Genomic DNA, 26,882 nt, shown 5'->3' with positions numbered 1-26,882 from the left:
GCTGGGGTCCATTACTCGTTTGAGGGTTTGCTGGGTGGAGGCTGGTCTAGGAGGGCGTACAAGCTCTCTTCTGGGTTCCCCCACAGGTTCACCCAAGCTTGTTTACATTGCAGGTGAACTGGCACAGTGTCACTTTCACTTCCACTCCATTCTACTGATAAGGCAAGTCACAGGCCAGCCCAGACTGAAGGGGCAGGAGAATGGACCTCACATCTTGATGGGAAGAAGTACGCAGCCATACTGCAAGGGCATGGACACAGGGAAGGATGCAGAATTGGGACCATGTTTGCATCAGTCTATCACATCTTGCACCCTGTAACTAGAGGCTCCTGGGAAGACCTCCAGCAGAGGCCATTGCTGCTCTCCCTCCTATGGGTTGCTCCCTCAATGTAGTCTCTGGGGTGAGAGGCACATATCCCTCCAGGCTGGGGCGGGACTGATGTGGTGGACACTGCAAAAGAGCCGCAGAGCCAAAGAGTTAATATGCAGCAGCCCCGTGGCCAGCCACAGTGGGGCCGGGTCTGGGAGTCACAGGGGCCTCTGGTGGGCAGTGGAGAACCATCCACATCAAGGTGGAGAGGCTGCCGAGGCTCTCAGCTCTGCTCCAGTGCAGCCAGCCAGGGGGAAACGGCAGTGCCAGAAGAAACTGGGAAATCATCTCCCGGCCTCGAGATGTCCTGGGCAGGGAACTGAAGGACTGGGGGCACAGATGGTGTTTTTTATCTTGTATTCCAATTGGCGGCTAAGGCTTTGGAAGAGAAAGGAGCATATGGGAACTGAACAGCTGGCTAAGTAGATGCAATTGAAGAACAAGATTTGATTTTCTGGACCATGGCTTAAGACGGGTTCTTGGCTGGGGCCTAATATTAACAATCTTAATATCATGCGTTTGTACAGGACTTAACTGTTTGGAAATCACTTTGGCTGATCTGCCATTTCATTGTCACTTTAAATTAACTGGGGTTGAGGGAGGGTGGATTTCTACCCCATATCACAGATGAGGTGAGAGAGGAGAGATCCCCTGCCCTTCTAGATCCTAGAGCTGGTAGGTTTCAGGGCCAGCCTAGAATTCAAGTCTGTTTGACTCCAAAATCCATGCTCTTTTTAGCATTTCACATGTGAACATGTGAGCATTGTTTAGAGCAATGTTTTTCTACCTCTTTGTGACCCATAGAAATAAGAACTTTACATTGAGACTGAGGATGTATGTGTGTGTATGTGTGCCTACGTGTGTATATGTGTATATGTGTATGTGTGCATATATGTGTATATGTGTAGCATGTGTGTCCATATGTGTAGTATGTGTATATGTGTGCATATGGGTGTAGTGTGTGTATGTTTGCCTATGTGTGTGTGTGTGTGTGTGTGTAGTGTGTAGTGTATGTCTGCCTATGTATGTGTAGTGTATGTGTGCATATGCGTGTATGTGTGTATAGTATGTGTAGTGTGTATGTCTATGTATGTGTAGTGTGTATGTGTGTAGTGCATCTGTGTGTATAGATGTGTGTAGCACGTGTATGTGTGTCTATGTGTGTGTAGCATGTGTATGTGTGCCTATGTGTGCATGCACATGTAGTGTGTGCATATGTGTGCATGTGTGTATAGTGTGTGGTATGTGTCTATGTGTGTGTAGTATGTGTGTGCATGCATGCACATGTGCATAGTATATATGTGCTGTATACATGTGTATACATGTGTAGTGTATATATATGTTTATAGCATGTGTATGTGTGCCTGTGTAGTGTGTGCATATGTATATACATGTATAGTGTATGTGTATATATGTGTGTAGCATGTGTATGTGTGCATATGTGTTTGTGTAATGTGCATATGTTTGCATATGTGCGTGTGCGTGCCTATGTGCGTGTACTGTGTGTGTAGTATCTGTATGTGTGCCTGTGTGTGTGTAGTGTGTGTGTGCATGTGTGCATAGATGTGTGTAGTGTGTGTATATCTGCATATGTGTGTATGTGTGTGTGTAGCTTGTGTTTGTCTACTATTTGTGAAAAATAACATCAGAGGGAGATGTACACTGGTTCACAGAAGGAGATAGCTGGGAAGAGGGTCCCCCGCGTGCCTGACAGCCTGTGGACAGAGGATGGAGAACGCGGAGCCTCCTTTGCCCCTGGGCCTCTCATGCGCCCTGCCCTGGGAGCGGGCGCTCCAAGCCTGAGGCGCTGCCCTCTCCCTGCCTGCCTGCCCTGTGGCTGCTGTGGGACACAGTCCTGAGGCCGAGGGAAGGCGCTGGCGGCTCCGCGCCCGCTCATGACGTCCCCTCCCTTCCCTGGCCCCTCACCTGCGGTTCCGCCTCCCGCCCTCGGCCTCAGGGCGGGGCGCGACTCGGGCCCACGGAGCGTCTGCCACCCAGGACCGAACTGGTCACCTCTGCCTGCCCCAGACCGGGGAGTCGCTCCCAAATCGGAGCTCCTCCTCTGTGCCTCCTCCGGAACGTGAGTGTCCGTGCCTCCCGTGTCCCGCCGGAGTCTCAGGTGAGAGCCATGCGCGCCAGCTGTCCCGCAGCCTCGCGAACTCCGCGCAAGAGCGTCGTATCCGCGGGCACTGAGGGGTCGGGGACAGGCGTTCCAAGCGCGGCTCCGGGGCCCCTCCAGCGGGCTGCAGGCTGCTCCTCTCCGGCGGTCACCTCCCCTTCCCCACGTGCCTCCCCGCAGCTGCCGCCTGCCTGGCAGACACATACCCTCCTTGACACCCCCCACGGGAGGAGGCTCAGCCGGTGCACTGAAGGGCCTGGGCGCAGCCCACCGCCATCAGACTCCGCGGTGGAAGAAGTTGCTCCCTTACAAATTATCCTTCCCGTCTCCTAATGACTTCCAGGGGAACGTCTGGATTTGGTGCTAGCATGTTTAACACCTTTATAATACTTGCTAATCTCTCTGCTCTAACAAAGAGAAAGTAGGCCTGGGGCTTAGAGTCCTGCCAGGCTGAGGTATCAAATTAGGGCTTAATAACTTTATTGTGACTTCATTGTGCTTTCTTGTAGTCGCATTATGGAAAATGAGGCTCTCTTCCATTTGTGAAAAGATATAAAGTGTCCTGTTAGGTACACACTATGTAAATTAAAGAAATGCAAAAAATCAAAGAAAATTTAAGTGTAAATTAAGACATAATTAATATTTGAGAAAGCATAATTTGAGAAAGTCTGAAATAAGGGAAGGGAGGGAAGTGGGTAGCTGAGGAGGTGTTTGGCAGCTGTGTGGGATCAAGAGGGTGTGGGCGACGCTGGGCCAGCATGTTGACACCTCACACAGGCAGGAGGGACGTGGGCATCTGGGACCACACCCGAGGTACCAACGGCCCGTGGAGGCCTCTTGTCAAGGCTTCTCAACTCAGCCCCCTTCCTTTACCACCATATCCCTGGGTGTGGACACACCTCTACTGGAAGGTCAAGACACGACTGTGGTTTCTGGGATTGCTGAGCTGCACCCATAAGAAAGTTGACTGACAGGATATCCACCTGCCAGGAGCTGGGGTTGGGTGAGCCCAGGCCCAACTCAGGAGAACTTGTCCATCTTCTCTGAGCCCCAGGGTGCTTGCTGTGGCCCCAGCACACTGGCCAGCTCTTTCCCAGCACACCACTGTCAGAATCTTGATAATTATGGAGAACTGCCTGTCACACTCCTAAACAGAGGCTCTGTCCCAACTACCCCCTGCTGTGCCTGCCTTTCTTCATGCCCAGGTTCAGCAGGACTCTTTTGGGTGCTTAGACAAAGGTACTGGGACAGTTGATCTAACCAGAGTAGAGCAAACCTTGTTGGTTACTCACCCATATCCACCACTGCCTGTTACTGCCATTATTTTCTGTATCGCTACAGCCCCAGTTCTGTCTGGGTGTCCACTGTCCTGCATGGAACCCTGGGGAGGGTTAGGTTTTAACTAGCCTGAGCCAATGATAGTAATTTCATTTCCCTAGTCATTGGGCTTAGGAAGAAGCAGGTGACCTGATTCCAGCCATGGAGACCTGAGGTTGCCTCTGTAATGCCTGGAATTTTTGCAACCATTTTGGGATCATGAGGAACGTCAGCCTGAAGGAAACAAGCTGAGAAAGACAAAGAAAGATGGAAGGGTCTGGGACCTATGGCTTTTCACTAAGCAGGATGATAAAGTCTGTTAGCTAAGCCACATTAAATTGGGTTTTCTGCTGCTTGCAGTAAAAAATATAGCCCAACTGACATGCAGACGGAGGGCGACGAGCCAATATCCAGCCTGTCTGTCTGCAACTCTCCTTGTCTTCCCCACCTCTTTTCAATTCTCCTCTGAGAAGCTTGGTGTTTTCTTCTATCCTACTTTCTGCAGGCTGAGGGCATGAAAGCAGCTGTGGGAAGCTTCTTTGGCCTATTCCCTCTCCTGGAACTCCATGAAATGTGAGATGGGGGCCACTCCTCAGCCGGGTGTGCCCCCCAGCAACTGCTGGGCTCCAGCTTCTCCTGCATGCAGCAAAGTTGGAAGCCCCTCAGCCCTGCCACACTGTACTCACCTTTGTCCAGTGCAGCTATGCAGGGCCTGCTCCAGACACCTCCTGAGGCCCCTCCATCCAACCACATCTAGATCAGAGGCTTCCAAGGAGGCTCAGGACCACATAGACTTGAATGGCAGGGGACAAGCTCAGGATGGCCTGACCTGAGTGTTTCTTTTCATGAGACTATATGGTGTACAATATGATGTTTTGATACAAGTATACATTTTGAAATGATTAAATTGAGACAATTAACATATTGATCACTTCACATACTTATGAATTTTTTGGGGGGTGTGAGTACATTCAGGATCTACTTTCAGTAATTTTCAAGTATACATACATTATTATTAACTAATAATGCACCTTGTATAGCATTCTGTACAATAGATCTGCAGAACTTATTTATCCTGTCCCTTTGACCAATATCTGCCTATCCTCCTCATCCCCTAGTCCCTAGCAACCACCATTTTTCTCTCTGCTTCTATAAGGTCAACTTCTTAGATTCCACACATAAATAAGGTCATATAGTATTTGTTTTTTTGTTAATGACTTATTTCATTTAGCACAGTGTCCTCCAGGTTCCTCTATGTTGTCACAAATGGCAGGATTTTCTTCTTTTTTAGGGCTGCATTGTATCCCATGTGCCTATATTCCATATTTTCTTTATCCATTCATCTGTTGATGGTTACTTAGGTTGATTTCATATCTTGGCTATTGTGAACAGTGCTACAATGAATGAGTATAGATATGTCTTCAACATACTGATTTCATTTCCTTTGAGTATATACCTAGAAATGGGATTGTTGGATCAAATGGTAGTTCTATTTTTAGTTTTTTGAGAAACCTCTAAACTATTTTCAATAATGGCTGTCCTAATTTACATTTCCATCAACAGTGTACAAGGGTTCCCTTTTCTCCACATCGTCACTAGCACCTGTTATCTTTTGTCTTTTTGATAATAGCTGTTCTAACAGCTGTGAGATGATATCTCATCACAGTTGTCATTTGCATTTTCCTGATGATTGGTGACATTGAGTATTTTTCATACACCTCTTGACCATTTTTATGTCCCCTTTTGAGAAATGTCTATTCAGGTCCTTCAACCATTTTTAAATCAAGTTATTAGTTTTCTTGCTATTGAGTTGTTTGAATTCCTTATATATTTTTGATATTAACCCCTTATCAGATGGTTTGCAAATATTTTCTCCTATTCCATAGCTTGTCTCTTCACTCTGTTGATTGTTTCCTTTGCTGTGCAGAAGCTTTTAAGTTCAATGCAATTTCTTTGATCTATTTGACTTTTGTTGCCTGTGCTTTTGGGGCCATATCCAAAAAAATCATTTCCCAGACCAGCGCCCTGGAGCTTTTCCCTTGTTTTCTTCTAGCAGTTTTACAGTTTCAGGTCTTACATTTAAGTCTTTAATGAATTTTAAGTTGATTTTCATATGTGGTATGAGATGAGGACCTAAGTTTATTTTTTTTGCATATGGATTTCACAGCACCATTTATTGAAGAAACTGTCCATTCTCTATTTTACATTCTTGAAAACTTTGCAAAGATCAATTGAACAAAGATACATGAAGTTATGTCTGGGATCTCTAATCTGTTCCATTGGCATCTGTGTCTGTTTTTATGCCACTACCATGCTGTTTTGATTACTATAGCTTTGTAGTATATTTTGAAATCAGGGGCTGTGATGCTTTCAGCTTTGTTTTTTTCCCCTGAAGATTGCTTTGACTCTTTGGGGTCTTTTGTGGTTCCAAACAAATTTTAGGATTGTCTTTTTCCCTTTCTGTGAAAAATGACATTGGGATTCTTGCAGGGATTGCACTGAATCTGTAGACTGCTTGGGTAGTTTGGACATTTTAACAATATTAATTTTTAAAATGCATGGACCTGGCTATCTTTCCATGTATTCATGTCTTCTTCAATTTCTTTCTTCAATGTATTACAGTTTTCTGTGTAGAGATCTTTTAATTCTTTGGTTAAATTCATTTCTAAGTATTTTATTCTTTGTGATGTCATTGTAAATCAGATTGCTTTCTTAATTTCTTTATTATACAGTTTATTGTTGATATATAGAAATACAACTGATTTTTGTATTTTGATTTTGTATTCTATAAGTTTTCTAAATTCATTTATTCTAACAGTTTTGGGGTGGAGACTTTAGGGTTTGCTATATATAAGATCATGCCATCTGGAATCATGCCATCTGGAACAGACAATTTAACTTTTTCCATTCCAATTTGGATGCCTTTTATTACTTTTTTCTTGAGTAATTTCTCTGGCTAGGACTTTCAGTACTATGTAGAATAGGAGTGGCAAGAGTGGGCATCCTTGCATTGTTCCTGTTCTTAGAGGAAAAGCTTTCAGCTTTTCACCCTTGAATGTGATATTAGGTTGGCTTGCCATATATGGCCTTTATTACGTTGAGGTACATTCTTTCTAAATCTAATTTATTGAGAGGTTTTTTTTTGCCACGAAATAATGTTAAATGTTGTTGAACACTTTTTTTTTTTTTGACGGAGTTTCTCTCTTGTCACCCAGGCTGGAGTTCGATGGCATGATCTCGGCTCACTACAACCTCCACCTCCTCGGTTCAAGAGATTCTCCCATATCAGCCTCCTGAATAGCTGGGATTACAGGCTTGTGCCATGACACCCAGATAATTTTTGTATTATTAGTAGAGATGGGGTTTCATGATGTTGGCCAGGCTGGTCTTGAACTCCTGACCTCAGGTGACCCACCTGCCTTGGTCTCCCAAAGTGCTGGGATTACAGGTGTGAGCCACCACTCCTGGCCTTGTTGAACACTTTTTATGCATTCATTGAGATGTTCATATTATTTTTGTTAATGTGGTGTGTCACATTTATTGATTTGTGTATATTGAACCATACTTGTATCCCACAGATAAATCCCACTTAATCATGGTGAATTCTCTTTTTAATGTGTTGTCAAATTCTGTTTCTTAGTATTTTGTTAAGGATTTTTATATCTATATTCATCAGGGATATTGGCCTATAATTTTCTTTTCTTGTTATGTTCTTAGCTGGCTTTGGTATGACAGTAATGATGGCCTCATAAAACAGATTTGGAAGTTTTCCGTTATTTTCAATTTTTTGGAAGAGTTTGAGAAAGGTTGGCATTAATTCTTTTTTAAATGCTTGGTAGAATTTGCCTGTAAAGCCATATGGTCCTGGAATTTTCTTTGTTGGGAAGTTTTGTATTACTGATTCAATCTCCTTACATGTTGTTAATTTGTTCAGCTTTTCTATTTCTTCATGATTCCATCTTGGTAGGTTGCATGTTTCTAGAAACTTATCAATTTCTTTTAGGTTATCAAATTTTTTGGCACATAATTGTTCATAGTAGTCTCTTAGCATCTTTGCATTTTTGTGGCATCAGTTGTAATATCTCCTTTTTCATTTAAAACTTTATTTATTTGACTCCTCTCTCCTTTTTCTAGGTTAGTCTAGCTATATGTTTTCAACTTTATTTTTTCCCAGAAAACATCTCTTAGTTTTATTGATCTTTTCTATTGTCTTTATAGTCTCTATTTCATCTCTAATCTTTATTTCCTTCCTGCTGTTGACTTTGGGTTTTAGTTTTTCTTCTTTTTCTGATTCCTTGAGGTGTAAAGTTAGGGTGTTTACTGAGATTTTTTTAAAAATAGGCATTTACTACTCTAAACTTCCTTCATAAAAAATGTATTTGCTGCATTCCATAAGTTTTGGTATGTTGTGTTTCCATTTTTATTTGTCTCAAGATACTTTTTGAGTTCCTTTTTTATTTTTCCTTTGATTTATTGGTTGTTCAGGAGTGTGTTTAATTTTGTGGCCCAGCATATGATCTATCCTGGAGAATGTTCCATGTGTGCTTGAGAAGAAAATATATCCCACTGTTGTTGAGTGGAATGCTCCGTAAATGTCTGTTAGGTCCATTCAGTCTACAGTGTTATTCAAGGCCACTGTTTTCTTATTGATTTTCTGTCTAGATGATCTATTTATTGTTGAAAGTGAAGTATTGAGGTCCCTTAGTATTTCTGTATTGTTCATCTCTCCCTTCAATTCTATTAATATTTGCTTTATTATTTAGATGCTCCAATGTGGAGTGCACAAATATTTATAATTACTGTATCCTCTTGATGAATTGACAGATTTATCATTATATAGTGACCTTCTTTGTCACTTGTGACAAGTTTTGACTGAAAGCCTATTTTGCCTTATATTAGTAGAGGCACTTCTGCTTTCTTTTGGTTATCATTGCATGGAATATCTTTTCCATCCCTTCACTTTCAGGCTCTATGGGTCCTCAAAGCTGAAATGAGCCCCTTGTAGCCAGCATGTTGTTGGATATTAATTGTTGTTTTTAAAGTTCATTCAGCTATACTATGTCTTTTGATTAGAGAATTTAATTCGTTTACATTTAAAGTAATTATTGATGTGGAAAGACTTACCATTGCCATTCTGTTTATTGTGTTTGGAATGTTTTGTAGTTCTTTTGCTCCTTTCTCTCTTGCTGTCTTCCTTTGTGATTTGTTGATTTTTTGTATCCATATGCTTTGATTCTTTTCTCTTTATTTTTTGTGTATCTACTACAAGTCTTCTCACTGTGGCTTCCATGAAGCTTACCGAAAACATAGTTATAATATGTATTTTAATCTGATAACAACTTAATTTTAATTGCATATAAACACTACGTTTTACCTCTTCACTGCTCCCCCTTGTTTTATGATATGAATGCCATACTTTACTTTTTTTCATATTGTGTATCCATTAGCAGATTACTAAATCTATGGTTTTTAAAATACTCTTTTTAACTTTTACAATAGAGTTAAAAGTGATTTATATGTCATCATTATAGTATTAGAGTATTCTGAATTTGACTATATATTTATTTTTGCAAGTAAGTATTACACTTTCATATGTTTTTATGTTGTTACTTAGCATCACTTTTTTTCAACCAAAAGAATTTTCTATAGTATTTCTTTAAGGCAGATCTCATGGAGATAAAATCCTTCAGCTTTTATTTGTCTGGGACAAACCAAATTGTCTTAGACAAATAAAAGCTGAGGGACTTTATCCTTCAGATATGAAAATTGAAAGGATAGAGGGACTCTATTCTTCAGAAATGAAAGCTTTGCTGAATATAGTGTTCTTGGTTGGCAGGTTTTTTCTTTCAGTACTTTAAAAATATCATCTAATTCCCAAACTAGCTTCCAAGTTTTCTTCTGAGAAGTCCACTGATAGCCTTATGCGGGTTCCCTTGTAATTGATGAGTCTCTTTTCTTATGCTGCTTTCAGGGTTCTCTTTATCTTTGTCTTTTGACAATTTGATTAGAATGTGCCTTGGAATATTCTTCTTTGGATTAATTTTTCATGGGATCCTTTGAGCTTCATGCATCTGGATGTCTCTCCCAAGATTTGGGAATTTTTTTCTTTTAAAGCCAGTATTTCTTTAAATAAGTTTTCTCTCTCTTTTCTCCTTCTGAGACTCCTATAATTTGTATATTTGTCCTCTTGGTGGTGTCCCATAGGTTTCTTATGCTTCACTTTTTTTTCATTCATTTTTCTTTCTGTTCCTCTGGTTGGCTATTTTCAAATGACCTGTCTTTGACTTCACTGATTATTTCTTCTGCATGATTGTGTCTGCTGTTGAAACTCTCTTGTATTTTTTAGTTCTTTCATTATATTCTTTAGCTCCAGTATTTCTGTTTGGTTTGTTTTAATGGTTCCTGTTTCTTTATTAAACTTCTCATTTTGTTTATGCATTGTTTTTCTTATTTCATTTAGTTGTCTGTATTGTCTTGCCTCTCACTGAGCTTCTATAAGATGTTTATTTTGAATTATTTTTCAGGAAATTTATAGATCTCCATTTCTTTGGGGCCAATTACTGAAGCTTTATTAGTTTCTTTGGTGGTGTCATACTTGCTTGATTCTTTGTCATCTGCGTAGCCTTGTGAATTTGAAAGAGGAAACACCTCTTTAGTCTTTATAGACTGGTTTTGGCAGATGAAGACCTCCCACTGGGTCCCTGACCTCATGGGACTACTTCTGGGGTTGTAGCCAAGTGGGATTTCACCTGGGTTATGTGGATGCTGTTGCATCTGCAGTGGGGTCTGCGGCTAGTGGGCTCTGGTGCTGGCAAAAAATCAGCAGCCTGTTACCAGGGGTTTGAAGGATTGTAAATCCTGTCTGGTCCCTGGGTGGCCTGGATTGCCTTTAGGACCTTGGTAAGTAGGGGCTGGTGCTGGGATGGAAGTCTGATTCAGGGTCCACAGACAGTGGGTCTGGTACTAAGTATGTGGATAGGTGTGGCTTCCTCCAAGTTCCTTGGAAGCCTTCCACTGGGTCAGTGGTTAGGTCCCTGGGCAGGCAGTACTGGCCTCAGGCCATGGCTGAGAGGGGCTGGAACCGAGTCATAAAGATGCTTAAGAGTCCACAGCTGAGATTAAGGTCTGCAGGCTTGTCTCTGGTGGTACAGACAAGCAGGTCTCCCTCTGGGTCCTTGGGCTGGCAAGACAGTGCTTTAAGACAACAGTGGAGAGGAACTGGAGCCAAGTTACAAGACTGTTTTAAGATCTACAGTGGCACTGGGCTTGGTGGGTCTACCTACAGGGACATGGGCAGGTAAAAGTGATTTCATGACATGTGGTTTTTCTATTTCTTTGTAGGTTTGTGCTCATCAATTTTTACCTTTTAAATAGATTTTTCCCTTTTGTTTTTACTATTTAATTTGTTTCATTAGGTATTAGGGTAGGAGATTCTGTGATCCAGCTTCATTTCATTGTCTTTATCCACATTTCAGCTTGGCCAGCCCCTGTAGCCCTCTTTCCTGAGCAAGCCACTTTGTCACAAACCCCATGAGGAATGGTGCCTATCTCAAGCAAAGCAGAGGTATATCTGCCATCACTCCGCAGCTTTGCATCTTAAAAGTAAACAGTCCAGAAGCTGCAGTTTCTTTACCAGCACCAGGCCTGCTACTGGGGGCAATAGACGACCCTGCCACATTGACCCTGAGTTATAAGACATTCTTCTGTAATTCTTGCTTATTACAAAACAAAGTAGAATTCTGTGAGTTTAGCTCAGCATAAGTGTTAACTGTATTTTTTAAAATGAAGCTTATTTATGAAAACAGGTTTAGTGCAATGGATCAGAACGAGGTTTTTAGAATCAGACAGACCTAGGTCTGAATCCTGGTCCTGTGTTTTACTAACTGTGTTTGTAAGTATTCAATGGGTTCTTATTTAATTAAGGAAAAAAACATGGGCAAGTTATGTTGTCTCTCCAAGCCTCAAATTCTTTATCTACACAATAAGGATAGTAATAGTACTCCTTCAGCTGTTGCTACAGGGATTAAAAGAGATCATGTATGTGAAGTGCTTGATGCAAGGCTTGGCCTGCATCAAAGTCACCATTTAGAACAAGATTTAAAGAAAGGCAACCCTCAGGCACACTTACATGCATCATTCATTAATTTAGATTGTTTGCCGATAATTATTGCTTAATTTAGTCCCAGTTTTCTCACAGGCTTGAGCAAACCTGACATAATAAGATGCTTGTAAATCTCCCAGTCTGTGCCAGAATTGCAGCTGTTCATCCATAGCTAGGGCTATGTCAGCAGTTGCTAACCTCCTTCACTTCTGGCTCAACACATTTATATCTGAGTTCTCCTTTACCCTCTGTGCAGGAGAAAAAGGGCTCCCTTTTTCCAGCTGCTCTGTTCCATCAGTGTTACCCTCTTTCCTCCAATTTTCCAACCTACAAATGCTTTCCTCTCCTGTATCTAATCTTACATTTAATCCACACAATCTGACCAGGTGTCCTGTCTCAGACTTCTCTCACTCTTAGGTACACAAGCTTTGCTTCCCCAACAAAGCTGTAGAGTAGGGCTCGTGTCTCTTCTCTGGAGTTCCCCAGAGCTCCCATCCAGAGCTGGACATGCTGTAGGTGCTTGGGAAATGCTCACTGACTGAGTACACTGTGGGCTTGCATGACCACCTTATCTGGAATAGTTTCCCATTCACTCTCCATCTTCTTGCCCTAATTACTTTCTTCAGAGTGCTCATGACTACTTCATGTGAGATGTTTACCCTTTGTCAATTGCCTGTTCGGTTCTCAGGGTTCAGAAGCACCATAAGGACAGCAGCACCATCTGTTTTGTTCCCTGCTCTATCTCTCATCTGTAAGGTTTGCTCAGCATAGAGTAGATTTTCAGTAAACATGTGTGAAATGAACAGAGCCCCAGAGTCCACCACTATGGAAATTTGGTTACACATTGAACATTGGATTCTGAGAGAAAGTCCCTAGTAAGTCTTTTGTGTGAGTGCACATGCTTTATCAAATGGGATAAAGTGGGGGGCAAAGGAAAGAGGGAGAGAGGAGAGAGACAGAGATAGAGGCAAAGAACACACACATACACACACATGCACACACACATACAGGATTGCACCAGTTAATTGTATCTAGTGACAAGTCACTGGGAGTCAGCTCAATACCTTTTTACCTGTCTGATGGCCTAATCAAGGTCTGCCTTCCTTAATCCCATTTGCCATCCCTCACATTGATCCCAAACCAGAGAAGAGAGGGGAGCACAGGCCCCGGGGCAAAGTGAATGCAATTAACAACCCTGTGGCTTCATTTCAAAGCTGTCACCCAGCACTTTGCCCTAATACTGCAGATTTTTTTTTCCTCTGGGCTATTTCTCTTTTAACGTTTCCTTTCTGCAATTCATGTTTTGAAAAGCAAGCAGGCCAAAAACTTATGAAAAGAAACTATGGGATTACACCAGGGATTCCCAAACTTTTGAAAGTCATGGAATCTTGGTTTAAAGAAAATTCATGGCAAATTGAGACTTTACAGTTATATCTAGAGCTCACAAACATTTATTGGGCACTTTCTACTCACACCAATTTTTTCAGGCTCAGAGAGGTAAAGACAGTTGCTAAGGTCACACAGCTAGTAAATGATAAAGCTGGGATTTGAACCCAAGTCCTGGTTCTTGGCACAGGGCTCCAGCCTCTTACACCCAGGACTGCTTCCTAGGCCATGGGAGGAATGTCCATGCAAGGCCCAAGTGCCTCCCATGTGAAAGAGTCAACTCAGGACACGTGAGGAATGGGTAGCAGAGATAAGGGCAGGCTAGGCTTTTAGATCCAGGCATCCTCCCCGACCAGTCCAGAGGGACCCTTCCAGTTCCTTTCAGATCTGACTTAAAAGGTCAGATCTTAACCATGGAATGACTGAAGGAACTTGTCCTAGAGAGGCTGGAGTGTAGCATTTGGTGTTTCTCACTGGGCTAGACTTTCAGCCACCCCAGCCAATTCCATGGCAGTGTTGGGTGGGCCAAGGGGGGAGGGATTGATCTGTGGGATGTATAGCAAGAGGGGCTGCCCAGGGCAATAGGACTGGAACTGCACATAGACTCCTTTGAAGGCTGCCCTCCCTGGATCTGCAGTGTGTGCTTCTCTGCTGGCTGGCCCTGAGAACTAGGGATGAACTAACTTCAGGGCTGGTTGGGAGTTCGCCTAGCTGCCATTAAGTCCAGGTCCTTCTGGAGCAGCAGCTGGCAAAGGTGATGTGACAGGCCTGCTAGGACAGCACATACAGCTTCCCTACTTGGCTCCTGGATGGAGGGCAGCCTGGTACAACAAGAGTAGGAGACTTGGTGACACAGATGGTAGAGGGGGTGCAGAAGTCATATGCCATGGCATTAAAGGAGAGTCCCTCCATTCCTCTGGAGAGCTCTCTGGCTTCCACCTGAGAGAGTTTGTTTATGGGGAGGTAGGTGAGCAGGATGGAGGCTCCTGACATCTGCTGCAAGGACCTGGTGTGAGGTCTGCAAAATTCTTACATTTTTTCTTGCTCCCCTAGAGAATGTCCTGTTGGGTCTTTCTTAGTGGTTTGTAGCACCTTTAGGCCTGCCAGACTGTCAGAATGGCAACGGCACAAGGACACTGCAGGGGTGGAAGCCACAGCAGCTGTCACAGAGTGTGTTCTAGACTAATTAGTTCATTGAGTTTGTGCTCACTGGGGGTCATGAAGGATGCAGACCAACAACATGGTCAGGGAGCATGGCCCTCTTGGTTTTGGTTGAAACAAATGGCTACGACTCTTCACTCCTGCCTAAAGCCTTGCCTTTTGCCTGTGACTTTGCACACCTCCCATTAAGAGGTGAGTCTGTTTTCCTGCCCTGTGAGTCAAGACTTGGCCAACAGAATGTTACGGGAACCATAGTGTGCCATCTCTGAGCTAGGTTTCAAGAGGCTGTACTTACTCCACTTGCTATTGGATGCCTGTGCCTGTTGCTCGGACAACCCTGGGCCTGCCCACCAGAGAGTGAGCCATCCAGGGCCTGCTATTCCTGCTGCTCCAGCTGATGGGAGTGAGGCCACTGCAGACCAGCCAGCCAGCTGGCCACCCACCCACTGACTGCAGACATAGAGTGAGCCAGCCAAGTTCAGACGGACCTGGCCCAAACCACAAGCATTTCCCAACCAACTCACAAATGTGTGAGGAAAAACAATTAGTGATTGTTTTAAGGCATGAAGTTTTGGGGCAGTTTTTTCCTCAGCAATAGCTAGTGGCATGGTCTGAAGTATTTTTAGACATTCTCCATGTTGGTCTGTGGGGTGGTTGACTGGGCAAAAATGGGTGTGAACTGAAGAGCCCTGAGTGTCTCATAAAAATAAGAGATGGAGGGTATGAGAAGGCTGTCCATTAGCTGGTGCTGAATGCACAGGAGCTCCCTGCTTGAGGACAGGAGACAAGACAGTGGGGGAGGAAAATGTATGCCCAAGACAGACTCCAAACATTATTTCTAATTACACAAGAAATACATTAAGATGCTGTCTTTTAAGACAATTGAAAGATTACAGATAAGCCCCAAATTCCCTTTGAACAACTTCTTACCCTGGTGCACTCCCCAAAACAATTACTTTTATGAAGTTGATGGTGTCCTTCCAGACCTCAAAAACATTCTTCCATGTTGATATGGGTAGATAAAAGTTTTTTGTGTGTGTGTGCAATATTCTATTGCGTGATTACAAAACATCTTAGTTAGCCATTTCCCAGTTGACAGAAATGCCCTTATTTCCAGCGTCCACTTGCAACATCCCTGGATGGCACCACGGTTCTCTTAGGCACCTTAGGCACCACGGGTTCTCTGGGGAACCAAAACCAGAAGTGAAGTTGCTGGGCCCTGAGACACATGCATTTTCACAGGGCATGAGAACATCCAATTTCCTTCCACCTTGACAGCACATGAGATTATCAAACTAATTTTTGCCAGTTATGTAGGTGAATAAAACAGTATCTCCTCGTTGATTTAATTTGCATTTCCTTGATTACTAGTAAAGTTGCGCATCTTTTTTTATGGCTGTTGGCCTATCTACATCCTCTTCAGTAAACTCATATCCTTTGGCCATTTTCCTATTAGGTTGGCTATGTTTTCTTATTAATGCGATCTGTTGTTTGTATATTGTAGGCACTCCCTCCAAGACAGACTTCTCTGTGGGAGCAGCATATTGGAGGCCTGCCAGGACGGTTCACAGGAATGGCTGTGGAGGGCTGCAGGCATGTCTCTAATCAGAACCTGCCTGTTTTTTTGATTGACAGCTGCACTTTCTCCACCAAGAAGTGGGTACTGTGCAAGTTATGGTCATAGTGAAGGTGGGGGACGTGGTAAGTCCTTATCGTGCAGACAGTCATTTCCTGTTTTCAATCCCACCTGTAAATGGAATCTCCACTGGGGAGATACCCCGATTCTGGGGCAGTCTCAGTAAGGATCTGCTTCTGGGAGTGGGGAAATCCAGCATGAACACCCAGAAATACACTACAGCAGGGAGATCAGCACTGGTCCTCAAGCTAAGAAAAGGGGTAGCCACACACTGTCACTCAGAGATGTGTGCTGAACAGAGCACAGTTGGAGTGGTGTGCAGGAAACACTAAAGACCAAATCAATGCGTTCTTCTAAGAACACAGGGTGCTGCGCCCCTGGCATGGAAGGCAGGGAGTGGGGGAACCTCCCTGACGGTGGGCAGGAGCCTCTCCAGGAGGCCGGAGAATTGGAAAGAGGAAGAGCTGGCTGCAGTGTAGTCTCACTGAGGGCCTCTGCCAAACTCACCGAGCTCTGGGGCTGGAGTGGGCTTAGAACATGTCCCATATTGAGGGGAAGGGGCTGGGCCTTTCAGCCCTGCACTTTCCAGGGAAGGGGGAGCCTTGATAGAGGCAGCTCCTTTTAGCAGAGGGTGATGCCTGGGGACAGCTTGGCTGGGGTCCTCAGCAGCCAGCAATCCCAACCAGATACTAAGCAGCTCTGTCGGAAGAGGACACGTTCCAGTGTCTGCACGCTCTGATAGCTCCCGTCTCCTTCAGAGCAGAGCCAGGCTCACAGTGGCTGTCAAGCCCTGTCTGCTGCTGCCTCTACGACCTCCTCTTCCCCAGCTGTCCCTCTCTTTCCCCTTCATGCACTCCAAACTTGCCCAACCCCACTGTCCCTGAACCACGCCAAGCATTCTCTGGCCTTGGACTCTGCCTGGAATGTCCCCCACCTACCTCATAACAGCATGGCTTGGTTCTTGTCTTCTTCCCCTTCTTGTTGAAATGTTCCCTTCTCGAGAGATGTACTCTAACCACCCTGCTTAATGGGGGGACCATTCCCCAGGTATCCTCTGTCCTTCAAACCCTGCTTTATGATTTTCCACAACATTTCTTGCCGCCAGACAGATCTCATTCATTCGTGAACTCCCTCTCCCTGGGAGAATGGAAGCCTGACAGCAGGCATTTCTGTGCCCTGTTCACTGCTGGGTCTCTGGGGCCTGGAGCAGGGCCTGGCTTGTGGTGGCCATGTGACAGTGTTCACTGTATGAATGAATAAACGAATGAATGAATGGAAGAGAGGAGGGAACTGCAGGCAGTGGACGGACTCAGATTCTTCTATGGCCATGGAATTCGCTGCATCAGAGCCACAAATACAAATGTCGCCATGCCGTGAAGGCAAGCTTGGCTTTCTGTGTCAGAGACGTGCTAAGAACATAGCCCATGTCCTTTCTAAATTGTCCCCAGAAGTGTGGGTAGGACACAGCCATGTGATATACCTGGAGGAAAAGTTCAGACTAACAGAAAATTCCACTTGGAGACCAGGGTGCTGGCCAACAGTGACACCAAACATCCCTAAAGTTGTGTATAGATGGACAATGGACAATGTTTAGTGGGTATGTCAGTGAGGAAGCAGAGCTGACCAAAACCCCAGGTCTCGCCTCCATCCATGGCTGATGAAATTGGCCTTACCAAGCGTCAGAAGAAGACTCTATCTTATTCAGATGAACAGTAAGGAGACCCACCTTTGTAACGAGGGAACCAGCGGTGGCAGCCCTTCTCACATGGAGTGCCCAGTGATTCAGTCACACATGGGCCCAGGTGCTGCTGGGAGGTGTTTCGTAGATGTGGTTAACGTCTGCAATCTGTTGACTTTATATACAGGAGATGATCCCAAATGAGCTACGTAGGCCTTATCGAATCAGTGGAAAGCCTTGAGAACAGAGCCAAAGTTTCTCTGAGGAAGAGGAAATTCTACCTGTAGACAGCAGCTTCAGTTCCTGCTGCAGTTTCCAGCCTGCCATTCCTGAGGGCCTTCCCTGTGGATTCCAGATTTGCCAGCCAGTCCTCACAGCCACATAAGCCAATTGCTTGTAATAAGTCCCTAGTGTTAATGATCCTTTAATAATATACATATAAATATATCCTAGTATTAATAAATCAATCTCCCTCTCTCCATGTCTCTCTCTCTCTCTCACACACACACACAAACACACACACACACAGACACACACACACGTCTTACTAGTTCTAATTCTCTGGTGGAACCTTGACTGATATAGATGAGTAATCAGAAAAAATTTAATGTGGAGAGGGGGCTTGACCAGATGTTTTACCAATATGTACAGACAACTTTCCAAAATGTGGTCAGTCAGGACACAGTCATCAGTAGCCTAATCAGGTGGACTTAAATATCTAAGGCCAAAGCATAGCCAGCCAGTGCCATAGATCTGGATGGCACAATCAGTATAGCAGCTGTCCAGAACACAGCTGACCAGGCAGGATGGATTAAGGCCACAATATAGAAGACAAGATGAAGACAAGCAATTGTCCTGGACGTGGCTGTCCAAGAAGACAGTCATGGGGGAAATGGCCAGTGTTTCCCAGGATCTGGGTGGCCAGTCCATAGTCATGAGGCTAAAACCAAAAAGGATTCACTGTCCATGACACTATGGCAAAGAACATAGTCCTCAAGGGCAAAGCCAGTGTAGACAGAGCAGAAAGGACATCACTGACCAAGAACAAGTCCCAAGGATGCACAGCCAATGCCAACAGTGTAGATGGTTCTAAACTGTACAGGATACTCATGGCCATGCATAACCTTGAGGGAAGTGTCCTTGAGACAGCCACCACATGTACTTGTGCCAGAGGTAGGCTGTGGTTTATTTTTCTCATTTATCGAAGAAGCTATTTTTGTTCATTAAAACCTAGTTACTTGCTGTATCTAGCCAGGATCCTGGAGTGCTCACTTGGTTAATTTAAGCAAGCAGAGCTTTGACAAAGTAATTTTATTGTCCTCTGGGATTGGCCAGCTTATGCCAAGCCTCACTCTTTCTGTTGAAATGGAGTTAATTTTCACTGAAATTGCTTCTTAGCAGACAAACACATTCCCCATCATTGAGGGCTTATGCTTCTGCAGCTCTATTATTCCTTAATTTACACACTCGGGCAGGACAGGATCCATGCCCAAGACAGAGAGAGACTCCTGCAGGTGGAGGAAGGTGGAGAAGACAGCAGCCCCTGTTCAGCTCCTCATACCTGGTTAGAATTAGCTGTTAGCAATTAGTCATCAATCATCTAATCAGTCTGTGCAGCCAGAGCCCCCAGTGTGCCCAGCTCTGTGCCAACCACAGCAAGAGGATGCAAGGAGGAGGGGTTCCCTGTCTCAAGAACCCAGTTTATTTGGGGAGGTGAGACTCAGACATGGGACTCAGAATGGACACAACACAATATTAGCTCAGACTTTGGCTCTGGTCCAGGGCATGGAATAATGGAGTGACTTGCTGATGGGACATGAAAAGATGGAACGGTCTGAAAAAGAAGGAAAGAGAATGGCCCTTGGAGGGGACCTGCCATAGAGGAGCCCTGAAACTTCTGGTAAACCTTCAGGGAGGGGCTGCAAAAGTCGGCAGAATGGGATGGACTGGGTAAATGGGTCCAGGAGGAGCACAGTGGCAATCAGTGTTCTTCAGAGTAAGGAAGGACAGGAAGTGCTCAGGACAGGGCAAAGGCCAGGACTGGGGTCAAGACGATAATTAAGCCAGCATCTGAGTCACTATCATTGCTGGCCTTAGAGTCATGAAGGGCATTCAAGGTGAGATCAAGGCTAGAGGAAGGGCAGCTTGGCCCACAGCTGATGTCATGGCCAGCACCACGGAGAGCTCCCGTAGGTTCTGGTGCCTCCCACACCCAGTGGGCATACATATTCAGATCCCAGTTGTAGAAGCAGAAATAAATAAGCCCATGTTCTTTCATTCAGCCTTGGCTAGGAAATATAACTGAAGCAGAAGACATGGGCTTTGCCTAGCAGCTAATGAAGAACCTTGAAAAAAGAAAAAAGGGAGTCTGTTGACACAGATGCTTTGAGAAGACAAGCAATAAGCTAGCCATTACATCTTGTTAGATGGATTAGGAGAACACTGGGGAATATTTGCATACCAATTACCATAAAATTTGAGTTCAATCTATACTTATTTTATGACTTGACTTCAGAAAGTTGAGTTTCTGTGTACATCTGTTTGCTAAGAAGATTCATTTTCCTGTAATATTGAAATTTTTGTCATAATAGTTTCAAAAAGTATTTTTTTTGTAACTTGTAACATTGAAGATTAAAAATGTTTATTAGAAAAAAATACATTTGTTAAAATGTTTGTAGTAGGAAAGTGTTTATGCAAAGCTGCTTATTCACCTTGATAATGAACCAAAACCAAGCTGTATAAGTGTTGAGTTCCTTAATATTAGAAATATAGTAAGATGCACATTTCCATGTAAAATGTATCTGCAAGCACAACAAAATACTGTACATACCAACTTTAAAACCCAAAGCATAATCTTTGTTCACAGAGGGTCAGGTGTATCTGGCTCCAGGCTCCAAGGAATCACGCATCTGAACCTGCCCCATTCTGCTGTCTCTCTCTATGACTCTGCTGGGGCACTAAGCCCCTGCTTCCTTGGAGACCCTGCTCCTGTACATCATGTGTTGTTGTTGTTGTTGTTCTTGTTGTTGTTGTTGAGATGCAGTCTCGCTCTGTCACCCAGGCTGGAGTGCAATGGTGTGATATTGGCTTAATGCAAACTACGCCTCCTGGATTCAAGCAATTCTCGTACCTCAGCCTCCCTGAGTAGCTGGGATTACAGGCGCACACCTGCCACCATGCCCTGCTAAGTTTTGTATTTTTAGTAGAGACTGGGTTTCATCATGTTGGCCAGGCTGGTCTGGAACTCCTGACCTCAAGTGATCCACCCACCTTGGCCTTCCAAAGTTCTGAGATTACAGGTATGAGCCACCGTGCCTGGACTGTGTGTCATGTGTTTTTAATTTTATTCACTTGTACTGAGTTTGTGTCTGCCACCTGGAAATTTCACTTATTGCTTTAGAGCTCAGCTAAGTTCTTAAAACTTAAGTATGTAGCTGGATGCTGTCTCAGTCCATTTGGGGTGCTGTAACAAAACACCCAGTTTACAAACAATAGAAATGTATTTCTCACAGTGCTGGAGTCTGGGAAGTCCAAGATCAAGACAGCAGCAGGTTCAGTGTCTGGTGAGGGCCCAGTCCTCATAGATGATGCCTTCTTTGTGTCTTCACGTGGCAGAAGGAACAAACAAGTTCTCCCTGGCCTCTTTTATAAAGGCACTAATCCCATTCATGAGGGCTCTGCCCTTATGACCTAATTGCCTCCCAGATGCCCCACCTCTCAACACTACTGCACTAGAGATTAGGGTTCAACATATGAATTATGGCAGGGAGACACAAGCCTTCAGACATAGCAGGTACCTCCACACTTTTGGGGTGCATGCTGGGGGTGGATTTTACATATGCCTGCTCTGTCATTTGACCTACAAGTTCCATATTTCACTCCTGGCTGGTTAACTAGTTGGGTAACAATGTAGACTGTGAACTTTCACAATGCTCAGCACAAAATAAGACTTACTCGTAGTTTGATGAATTGATGAACAAAGAGATGAATGGATGAATGAATGAATGAGACTTCCTAGGAGAGCAAACAATTTAAATTCAAGAGACAAATCACCAGCACTGACGGAGCAGGAGGGGGGCAATCTATTGGGAGCTGATTAAAGCAAAAGCTTACACAACCTCACCTGGCCCTGGAGGCTGCTCAGTGTGCAACTCGGCTCAAACTTGGACAATGTGAAGGAGGAGTTTGTTCAATTGACCCTGGATACTTCCACTTGCTCTTGAGGGAGGAAGAGGCAGCAAGACTGAGATTCTCCTGTTTGAGGATCTAAAGCTAGAGAAATTTGAGGTTGAGTCTCAGCATTGCACTATGAGCTGTGTGGCCTCGGCCAGGTTACTCAATGCTTACTGCCTCAATTTTCTCAACTGTGAAATAGGGAAGGATAAACAAGAGTGTAGCCTCATCAGGGCACAGAGATACTTAGACACCAAGCACTGCATCTGGCACCAAGGAAGTGTTCACATAGCCATTAGTATTGTGAAGCAGGTGACACCTGCTGCCTACCACCTGGAGCAGGATGTCAACCCACTGCACAGTTTGCAGGTGTCAGGGTTGCCAAGAAAGACACAACTCACACAGGCACTGGATGGAACAATACTTTACTTACATGGAGACACTTCACTAGTAACTCTTGGTTCCCCATGGCCAGCGGGTCTTGTCCTGAAGCCAATGCAGGGAGGTGGTCTGCACGTGCCCCTCTCAGGCCGCAGGCGAAGGACCTCATTTCCTTCTTGTCGGCAACAGATATGGCAGTGAGGTTGGCCAGGTACGATATGATGGATATGCTGAAGCAGACCAAAGAAGTACGCACGAGGAAACAACAGAGAAAGGTGTCCTCAAGCACGGTGGTGAGTTCAGCACAGGTTGTTTCCTGAGCTCCTTATCTCCAGGGAAGGAATGGCTGCAGGCACAACCTCATGAGATTGAGCAGGGGTGGAGCAAGCTGCTCACGGCTGCCTCTCCTGGCAAGTGTTGCTACCAATACAATGGTCCTGGTAGCCATTTCTTGTTGACCTCCTCTGCATCTCTTCTTCCTTCTCAGCTTCTTCTGTTTTTTTAAATTATATCCTTCTCACCTTCTTTATGAGAACCTCTCATCTGTGCGCCATGAGTCTCCGACCTCAGCTTCGGAGGAAACCCCAGCAGTACTGGTGCTTCCTTCACCTCTTTGGCTTATTTCGTTTTTCATTTATACTATTGTCTGATTACAACATTAACATATGTTCATTGTTTTAAAAAGACAAAAAATCCCTAAACATGCAGAAAAATGGAAAGAACAAAATTTAAATTATTAATAAGTTTATCACTGTTGTCAGTATTTTGGAGTATTTCCTTCAAGCATTGTTTCTACAAATAAACATATACATATTATAAACAAAGTTGAAATTATATTACATACAAAGTTCTTAATATATGTTTTTACTTGACATTTTCTCATCTCATTACATATTCTTTGAAAGCACCTTTTTATGCCTACAAAGCATTTTATCTTATGGGTGTAACATGCTTACATAACTGCAGCAATGTAATTCTGGTAGATGTGATATTTCTGAGTCTTGTCCTCAGATAACAAACATTTGTAGCATGTTGCATTTGTTTAAGTCTGTACTCAATTCCACCTCACACCCTTTCTTCAGATGGCAGCAATTTTGATCTAGTCATTTCCAGGTAAAGTCAGTCACTTGAGATTTAAAATCAGATCATTTCTGCTTCTCTCCTTTTTCCTCTTCTCCTAGGTTGGCATCTAAGTTTCATTCTTTTCTGTTTTTCAAAAGCAAAACCCTAAAAGCCGCAAGACACAAAGTCAACACCATCAACAACAGTCAGTTTTCCCACCAGCCCAGGTAGGATAAAGCCATGCAACAGCAAGTCAAAAGGAGTGGAGGCCTGAAGCCCAAAGACAGCAGAGTACAGGTCCCTGGAACCTGCCTGGGTCTGTACTTCTCCCCAGCTGCATGGCACCATCCCCTGGGAGCTTTCCAAATTCCTGAAACTGGGCCATGCTCCAGATGAAGGACATCAGATTCCATGGCTGGATCCTGGCTTCAGTGCTTTTTATATCTCTCCAGATGATTCCAGTGTGTAGCAGCCAGTGCTACTTGCCTTTTGCTGTGCACGTGTGGTCCAATCAATGGATACCATTCCGTTAAAATGCGGAATCTCAGTCCCACCTCAGACCTGCCCCCTCAGAATCTGCACCTTAGCAAGGTCTCCAGGTGGCTTAAATGCACATGAAAGTATGACGAATTTATATGAAAAATAATAAAAGTCGTAAAAACCATTTATATAGCTCTTAACCTCTCATCTGTATTGATGGTATAAGAGGACCAATAATTGGCTTTTGAGAAATATATGGAATAGGATTACTTTGGAGAGAGCTCTGCTGTTATTCCCACCTTGCCCAAGGGGTGTGTTGGGGTTGTGATCTTGTCATCGTACCAAAGAAACTGCTGAGAGCTTGCTGTCTGCTCTTGCAGTTTGGGGAATGCCATAGCACACTGTCTGAATCACATATGAAAGTACATTACTGGTGTTGTGGCTCAAGCCTGCAATCCAAGCACTTTGGGAGGCCAAGGAGGGCAGATCACGAGGTCAGGAGTTCAAGACCAGCCTGGCCAATATGGTGAAACCCCGTCTCTACTAAAAATACAAAAAATAATTAGTTGGGCGTGGTGGCACGCACCTGTAGTCCCAGCTACTCGGGAGGCTGAGGCAGAAGAATCACTTGAACCCTGGAGGCGGAGGTTGCAGTGAGCTGAGATTGCACCACTGCATTCCAGCTTGGGTGACAGAGTGAGCCTCTGTCTCAAACAACAACAACAACAACAACAACAACAACAACAACAACAACAAAGAAAGTACCGAGGGTGAGGGCTGGCTGAGTGACCTGCAGAGGCTAAGCTAAAGGACTCTGGTTTGGAAAGTCACTCTGCTTCCAAGATTTGCTGGGCTAAGGAGTGAGTGAGCGTGTCACCTGGACTGGAGGTGGACACATGCCTGAGAGAGCCTCCTGGCTGCCCGAGGCTTGAAGGGACACACAGATCCAGGGCTGTAGAGGGAATTGGGAGTGATCACAGCAAGGGGGCTGTCAATATGAGGCATCCCCTAGGATGAGCAGCCCCTGGAAGGCCCTGTAAGAGGAAGTACCAACTCAAAACACCTGGCACATTCCAGAAACCAGAGAACAACCAAGGTCCCAATCAAGGAAAATTCTTCCTGTCCCCTGCTCTCCAGCAGGGGTAATGTAGCTTGGCATGATGGAGGAGTGGAAGGAGCTGAGCACACGGTTCTTCCTGGTCTGCAGCAGGCCCCAGAGCAGGGGAAGGAGACATGGCTCTAAATCCTGTCTGATTGCTTCCTGCATGAGGACGTCAGATCACTGAATTGAAACAGAAGCTGGTGATTTAATGTGGCCCTGGGATGGTGTATTGGCAACACGATTACTATAACTATCACTGCCCCTGCCATCTACAGGACCAGAGAAGTTATGGGGCCTGCCCAGCAGGGAAGAACAAGGAATGGAGAAAGAAAACTCAGAATGAAGTTACATCTCCTTGTCCTGTGGCTGGCATGGCATTTGCAGGCTGGGTGGGGTTGGGGAAGTCCCTGGGCAGAGGCTTCTGAGGCGGGATGGATAGAATCTCAGATGGGTTTGGGAATCTGGATAGGAGAAACTCTAGTGCCTGCTGCCCTGCAGGGCTCTGGAAGGCCACGAGTGGTCCAGGGCTCCTCTGGAGCCTGGACTTCCTCGGGATTCCACACCTGGCCATGGAGTGAGGCAAAGGAGGTCCTGGTGGGAGGTGTTTGGGTCATGGGGGGAGTCCTTCATCTTGCTCTATGAGCCCCACGAGAACTGCTTGTTCAAAAGAGCCTGGCACCTCCCTCTCCTCTCTCTCTTTCTTGCTCTGCTCTCGCCATGTGACGTGCCAGCTCCCCTCCACTTCCAGCATGAGTGGAAGCTTCCTGAGGCCTCACCAAGAGCAGGTGCTGGAGCCACGCCTCCTGTACAGTCTGCAGAACCATGAGCCAAATAAGCCAAATAAACCTCTCTTCTTTATAAATTACCCAGCCTCAGGTATTTCTTTATAGCAATGCAAATGGACTAAGACAGGGTCTATTACAGCATTATATACATATTCATACGTAATCTCTGGAAAGCTTTATATTAAATGTTAGTAGAGAACTCTTTGAGTTATGGAATTGTGGGTACTTTTTATTTTGGTAATAGCTGTGCTATGATTTTTACATAGAATATGTATTACTTTGATAAAAACAATAAAATTTATCTTGGAAGTGCTTTTCCATATTGGCATAAGGTAAATCATGTTTATTTTCTTCTACTTATTTTATTGGTTCACTTTTTACTTTGAAATCTTTAATCCATTTGTAATTAACTTTGGTGCAAAGTGATGATTTGTATTTTTTTAGAGTATTTAGTCAATATCCCAGTAGCATTTACTGCACAGTCCAGCCTTTTCTTCTGATGTCTTAGCCTTTCTCCCTATTTTCCTTGCTCCTGTATTCTGTGTCACCTCTATCACACACAAGTTTGTCATACATACAAGGTCAGTTTCCATTTATCTGCTCAGCTATTCTAGTGCCAGGATCACACCATGGTATTATGCCTTTTAATAATATTATTATCTAGTAACATAAGATCATGCTCATCATTTTTTAAGTGTATTCTTCCACGTAATCTTTAGAACTACCCTGCCAATTTGAATTAGATATCACAATTATTTAAGAAGAAACAGCATATTGGAACTATTTAGGCTTTCCATTCAGGGACATGGATCTAATAGACTTCTTTAATGTCTATTATTATCTTAATATTTTTTCCTTTGACTAATACTTGCAGTCTTCTGGGGGGGAAAGTTCTTGGCTGAAGAAAAATAAGACTTCAATTAAAATTTGTTTAAAAAGCAACAATAGTGAAAACACTACATATTTAAACAAATGGGGACACTTAAAACTATGTTCAGAGGATTATTCAAAGCCTTAAGTACTTTTTTTTTTTGAGATGGAGTCTCACTCTGTCACCAGGCTGGAGTACAGTGGTGCAATCTCAGCTCACTGCAACCTCTGGCTCCTGGGTTCAAGTGATTCTCCTGCCTC

General features: G+C 44.2%; 1 long non-coding RNA gene across 1 annotated transcript in view; it reads left to right on the top strand.

Moving 5' to 3' along the window:
* LOC129033942 (uncharacterized) overlaps window positions 1-18,361 on the top strand; it is a 73,926-nt gene extending 55,565 nt beyond the window's left edge. The window contains exons 4-5 of the long non-coding RNA XR_008501712.1: window positions 15,959-16,155; window positions 17,956-18,361. This is a non-coding gene — a long non-coding RNA (uncharacterized LOC129033942). The remainder of the gene's footprint in view (window positions 1-15,958; window positions 16,156-17,955) is intronic.
* The last annotated feature ends 8,521 nt before the right edge of the window (window positions 18,362-26,882 follow it).

Source organism: Pongo pygmaeus, chromosome 2, assembly GCF_028885625.2.
Source record: "Pongo pygmaeus isolate AG05252 chromosome 2, NHGRI_mPonPyg2-v2.0_pri, whole genome shotgun sequence".
NCBI lineage: Eukaryota > Metazoa > Chordata > Mammalia > Primates > Hominidae > Pongo > Pongo pygmaeus.
This window is presented reverse-complemented; position numbering and strand designations above follow the sequence as displayed.